Raw genomic sequence first — 6992 nt, forward strand, 5'->3', positions numbered from 1 at the left:
GAGTTACTGGGGAAGTGACATCTTGAAATGCTATCAAGGTAACTTCAAAGACTTTGTGACATACAAACTTTGAAAGGTATTTTCCCAACCATCCAAAAATTAGGGAACCAAATATCTAATGATTTATTATCATGAAAAATGTATACTGTATATCTTTGATTAAACGTGTCCAATTCAATGGCACTGCCAATATGTTGGGATGAACTTTTTATATATATGATCTACAAGTGTTCTTACATTCATAAGAATGTGGTCACTACAGTGTTTTTGCTGTGCAAATTAATTCACCCAAAATCCACACATGCAGAAGCTGTTGCCAGCTTGCAAAATTCACACCAACAATGTGAGCATGTCTGTCATGTTTACATGTGACAGTTTAAACTGTAAAGCTGCTATCACCTATATTTATATATTAGCAGAGGAGGTTATAAAGAAGAAATGTGTGCTGACAAGCCTATAGATAACTTGAATGTGCTTCCAACAAGTTTTGCTGCAATCCTGCCGACAAACTAATGAACAAACTAAAAGAGCACTCAGGGAGCATGTACCTGTGCCAAGGCCAACACCCTATCACACCATGTCATAGAAAGCCATTTAAAAACATCTTTGATCAGCCGTTTGATCCAGTCAGATTCAATTGGTTTTGAGAAATCCTGCTAACTAAGAAACTAACAAATAAATAATCACTGAACAGCAATGAAAACATAACTTTCTAGAAAGAAACTACGAAATACATCAACTCCTCGGCAAAGTTTCTATCACCCAACAGACAAAGACAAAGTAACTGTGGAGAGTTTAGCAGCTAAAAGAGCAGATATTTGCCTTCAGGAGTTTGATGCAAATGCTGATGCTGCTCCTTATCTGCTGCATGTTTGCATTGTCAACTGTTTGAAAGCAAGTTGGCCATATCAAATTTAAAATGATAACGTCAGAGTGTTTTTGTGAGCTTGCTTTATTTTCTCCAAGTGGCCAAAAGGTCAAGTACTGCACCTTTAACTGAGAACATACAGTTACAGTTAGTGAAGGTAAACATGTTTTTTTAGTCATAATTGTAGAGCTTCTTCTCACGGGCCTCAAACGTTGGTTTTGCTCCTTTCTTCTCTTGTCTTTGGATACTTTTTGAACTGCAGCGATACAAACTCAGGTTTAGTACAAATTAGCAGCTCAAGTTGAAACTTTTCGAACTTGCGGTCTCGTGTTTGGTGCTTAAACACCATGAGCTACTGCTCAGACCAGAATAAATGAGGCTATGGCAGTAAAACCCCTATACTGCTATGCAAATGATTTCACATCAACAACAAGTTGTACTTTGACTTTCAAAAGTTTACTGGATATTTTCAGAATGTTTCCCCCAATGTACAAGAATGAAGCCAAAATATTCTGTGTTTGAGCACGGCCATCTAAAAAATCACTGGTGACATCATTTGGAGCTAATTGTGAGCCAATCTCAGATGTCAACCTGAGGTCTAATTTGACAGCATCATGTCAATAGTTAAAATTATACTCATTCAAATTTGAATGCACATCAGTGTGATAAGAATTAATTAAAATAACAGGAACCATCTTTAATAATATTTATTTGCAGTGGACTTTTTAAGTTTTTAGTTTAGCTCATGACTGCTATTTTCGAGGGGGCTGGGGTTTATAACCTTGACTGCAGCCAGACACCTTGGCTTCACTTTTAAGAGCTGTGATGTTGTCCATCTTTATTTACACGCATTAATCAAAAAGAAGCGATCATATAAGCCCTGTGTGGAGGTGGCGAGGCGATTGGCACAGCTTAGTTGGACCAATCAACTCTCCCTGGATTCAAAAGGCAGCAGCAGAGATGCCAGAGAGAGACAGAGACACTGACACAGAAGGATTGAGACACACAGGACACTTTTGAGCGACTGCCGAGCTGAAAAGCTAGTCGTCAGCAGAAATTCCTGGCACTTTAAGTTTAGGTTTTTGTAAGTTTATGTTTGTTTAATAAAGATGCTGAAAAGCACCAGTACCCTCTCTGGCTGTGTGAGGGGAAACTCCGATGGCATGGTCATTTGCCACACCCTGAAAACCAATGTGTTATGCACATACTGTACATACATTGACAGACACAGAGCATTCAGCTGTTACTGAAGGCCTCTGTCCCAAACATGAACACACTGTGGGTTAAATGAATAAAGATATCCTAGTATGTGACATAGTGTGAAGCCTTGTAACCACATCATGGATTAAAAATGAGAATATTATTGATCACAGTTTAACAGAAAATCAATGTTAACTGGTGTCTGCATAGCTGTTAATAGGCCTCTGTATTCACTGTTAAAGGTCATATGGCAAACTGTCAAACTTGAAAGTGAGTCAATTCTCTACAGAGCAGAGTTAGTCCAAAATATTGCAATAAAGAAGCGATCATTCTGCTGCCAGTCTCTTTCTTTATGTCTCTCGTGTGGTCAGCTATGCACTCTGCCGACCCACAGTTGACTGATTGATATTCACTGCACTTCTCTGCTGGCTGATGCACTGACCAGTTTACAAGAAGTCTATCAATACACGACTGAGGCTCTTTTATGAGTCTGGAAAGTACTTTCTCTAATTCCTTAATTTGCCGTCCTGCGGCACCCTTCACTACTGTCTTGGGGAATTAGTTCACTTTGATTTAGTGCAACCATTTTACTTTGATACACACAGCGTGTCATGTTTTAAACTAATGAAACTGAGATCTACACATTAAGATGTAGTCCAGATTTGGCTGCCGATGCCAAGATGAAAACATGAATAGAGAATTTGCCTCATGCTAATGTAACATGCTAGCAAGTTGCCCACAGCAAGTGTTAAAATATTTACTGACCAACATGTTGCAAGTGCATATTCAATCTGAGCAAGATTCATTTTGAATGTATATTTCACATATGTGCGTTATAAAAGATACACTACATTCAACTGAAATGTTCTTTCAAAAAGACTCAGTGGAAGCTTTGGCTTTAAAAATAAAAACCACAACTAAATGTAAATTTGTTGCAGAATTATCACAGAACCCTGTGCACCATATGGATATGTGGTTCCCAAACTGGATCTGCCTTTGGGAAAGGTATTTTATAGCATTGTATCAGACAGAAAACAAGGTTTGAATTAACCATATTTTCATGTTATGCTTTCAAAAGTTTTAAACTGGAGGTTTTTAAACTCATCATTATGAATAGGCTGTTATATGCTGCAACGAGTGACGACAGCTCATGGTCCTCAAAGTTATGCAACTTCATCTTCAAATGCTCAAATTTTCCAGATGCACAGAAATCAGAAATAATGACTGCTGGAGCATTAATGGATTATTCGCCATCAATAGCAGCCAAACAAATGCTGCTCATTTAGATGATTGTGAGAGGAGTGCACACCTGAAAGCTTCATTTCCAGGAAACTGTCACATTCGAGGCAGGAGAGAGGAAACTCAATTCAAAACAACATCTTGTACACAGAAAATATACAGAAAAATACATGCCATTAAGAAAATCACAAAATCAATACATGATGCTGTGGGTGTGCTTTTTTAATCCTGTATGAACAAGTAGGGTGTGGTTTTAAAAGGAGCCAACAAGGAGTCAAGTGACTGATATCAAGAAGGTCTGAGGTTGTATGGAGGAAGAAACGCTGATGTGATGACCTGCTGAAAGTCTTCTTGTTGCTCCGCTCATGTACATTTGCATCGTGATAGCCATGCATCAATAAATGCATCAATGGCTCAACAGTTATTGGATGGATTGCCAAGAAATTCTGTACAGATATCCACAATCCCCATGTGACAATGTCGAATGTGTCACGTTTCTGTTGACTGAATCCATTCATTTGTTTGAATAAGGTTATTGCAAGACCTGGAGATGCATGGCTTCATACTGTGGTGGTTTTTAGTTAAGTACAGAGGCTATTTTTATTCAAAGAATAAAGTATTCACACCAGAAACCTCATGTAACAGCTCTGCAGCACGAATGTAGCTGACAGGCAGCAGACACGCAGCAGACATGGCCCCCTGTGTGAACAACAACGCCTGTGAGACGCAGCAGATCAATGACGCAGCCATCACCTGCTGCAGATGCAGACGGTGTGGAAAACGCTTTGGTTGCTTTAGTGATTTCCTGACTTTTCCTCTGGCACGGTCAGACTAGTCATTTGTCCGTTATTTTGAGTTTGTGTCCAAAACAAACATGATCATTGACAGTTGTAGTTTAAGTGTTGATTCTCAAACACTAGCTTGTTAACATTGCTATAGCCTGGGACAGTTTAGACTCTTAGACTTTGTTGAGAAAACGCTGACGTCGTCAGGCTCCTCCAGAACTTGGATGCGGAACAGAGAAAAATGAAGATATGAGACATGAGATATTAATCAGATGTGGTGTTAAGTCATCAAAGCCTGGGGGCGTACTGAGAGCCTGCTGTGCGCATTTCACTGACGCCCCGCTGCATCATTTCAGGGTACAGTTGAAACCAATTCCTCCTGCCACGCTGAGTCATTAAGGTTACCGAATGAGATCCTTCAATTCATCCTTCCTCAGTGTTTCCCTCCACCCTTGACTTCTGATAATTCACTAAACATTGGAATTAAATGGATTCGAATCATCTGTCATTTTCATTGGTCCATTTACCACTGAGCTAATCATTCTGTCACACACGTACATTTTCTTTGTGCATTTAGATGAGGCATTTCTCCCATTCTCACAGTGAAGAAGATGTTAGACTGCTCACACAGATACTAACCAGTGACCTGTCTTAATAATGCAGGGAGTTGTAGTTGTATATCTATTTTTTAAGATGTGACCTGAACTTAACAGACCGGCTACTGACAGTGTGACCACAGCGTGCTCATGCCATCTGTGTCTCTCATTACTTCAAACGTGTCATGCCCTTGGTTTTCATCTTTTCATTACATTCATTCATGCAAAAATGAAATAAAAAAGATTTTTCCAAGGCTGTGACAAAACTTACAAATGTTAAATATGTTTTATTTATTTTGAACTGCTCTTTTAAAAGGTGCCAGATGAGCAGTGTTCAATATTTGTACAAATCACCCAAAATGTATTCAGCTCATTTGACACTGTGCACTGCAGCGGCAACTTAATGATCCACTTTCTGAACTCATTCATTCATTTATTTCAACATATTGATTCAATGTTTTGAAGACCTGTATTTGTATTCTCCTGATGGTTTACTAATTATATTTCGAACTGGATGAGGAAGCAAACAGGTTAGTAAGGATAATGAGTCACTCCTCAACCATGTAGTTTGAAATTGAAATATATGAGTATTAAAAATGAATTAGACGTTGGGTCTATAAATCCGCTCCCTCAAGGTCTGTGTGTGTCAGTAGCTCTATGCATCATGCTGATGATGTTGCATGGTTAAGTCCTGGACCTGCACTTTGCAAACAGTCATGTGATCACAAGCAATAACTGCTGACTAATCATTAATATTACCTTTACATCTTCCTGGAACAGCTTGTGTGCTGTGATAGAGGAACTTAATGGAATTCAAAATTAAATAAATCAATACAGACAAAATAATAAGAAAAAAATACAGATAAATAAATATATTTTTAATTATCTGATCAAATTCAAACCTCATCATGAAACTGCAGTCACATTTCATCACTAAATCTTTATCTGTTAAATTCCACAATCAGGGCCGTGGATTGCCAGATAATTAAATGAGAACAACTCACACACCCACACAGTACAACACACAGATGGAGTTTCAGTGAATTTGCAGAAATTCTTTTAAAATGATTCATAATCAATTCTGACAAATGAGAAGTATTCCACGGGTAAACACTGAGGGAAATGTGAGGGTGAAATAAGAATCTAAAATGATTCTCTGCAAGGCTGATCAAAATAAAAAGGATCTTTGTTTAAAGTTTGGAGGCCTGAAGACACTAACAATAAAATGTTAGGGGGATGGTCTCAGCAGTTCCTGGAAAAGCCCAAAGCGGTTGTTTTTTTTCTAGTATGCACTGTGTTAGAAATGAAAGGGTCCACCCCCTGCTGAGTGAAGCAATATGTCTAAGCTGGCATGAGGTCCTGGATTTGTATCTTGACACAGATTGATGCTGCCATACTGCCTTCAGCCTCAAGGGGGCAAGAGTGCACCACTTCTGTATGCAAATTCATGAGTTTGACTTTTACAGAAAATGATTGCAGAGAGATCTAGATCCATATAATACATTTATATCAAAATCATTGAATTGCAGTGCATGTAAAAGTTAATATCTCCTAAGTAAAACCTCCATAATGATTCTGGTCTGTTATGGTGTCAGTGGGCTGTGAGACAACTTTAAACTGACGGAGAGGACAGAGAGGGCGAGGGCTCTGTGTTGCAGGTCTGAGCGTGGACAGCCTGGAGGCAGGAGCAGAGGAGAGCGTGATGATGACACTGAACTCTGTCTGAACTTCTCCTCACACTCACTCCTCCACCTCCTCTGTAGAAATATGCTGCAGAGCATCTCAGCCTCCCCCAACAATGTAATCTGAGGTGCTCACAATGTTTGTGCCGACTTCCATCACAGTCTACAATGCTGTGTGTCCAAAAGGCCTCAGCGAGTACGAGAGACTGTGTTAGTGTGTGTTCCCTTATTTTTGTTTCCTCTTCAGGACCTTTCCCAGCATGAACACTGACCTTATCAGGACCAGTAGACCTCGTGGAAACGAAGGCTCGGTCCTGATGAGGTCATTTCTGAGGTCCCGGTTAAGGTTAGTGGTCACATGTGAAGTGTGGTCCAGTTAAAGTAAAGAGAAGAAATTAAAGGAACTGTAATGGAAAATTTGCATATAACCTTGAACTCTACTATGTCTGATCAATGCTCGTGTGCTGTGTTCAACCATAACTCCTCAAATAGGAACAGTTGTGCTCGCATAAGAGGAAGTGTCTGGCGTACGTGCAGACGGACGATTCGAGATTAGACAAATACCTTTCTTTCTTTTTTACCTAATAAATGCCCTGAGTGTTGCTACGCACTTGGCAGATGT

The sequence above is a fragment of the Paralichthys olivaceus genome, chromosome 2 (genome assembly GCF_024713975.1).
Source record: "Paralichthys olivaceus isolate ysfri-2021 chromosome 2, ASM2471397v2, whole genome shotgun sequence".
Taxonomy (NCBI): Eukaryota; Metazoa; Chordata; class Actinopteri; order Pleuronectiformes; family Paralichthyidae; genus Paralichthys; species Paralichthys olivaceus.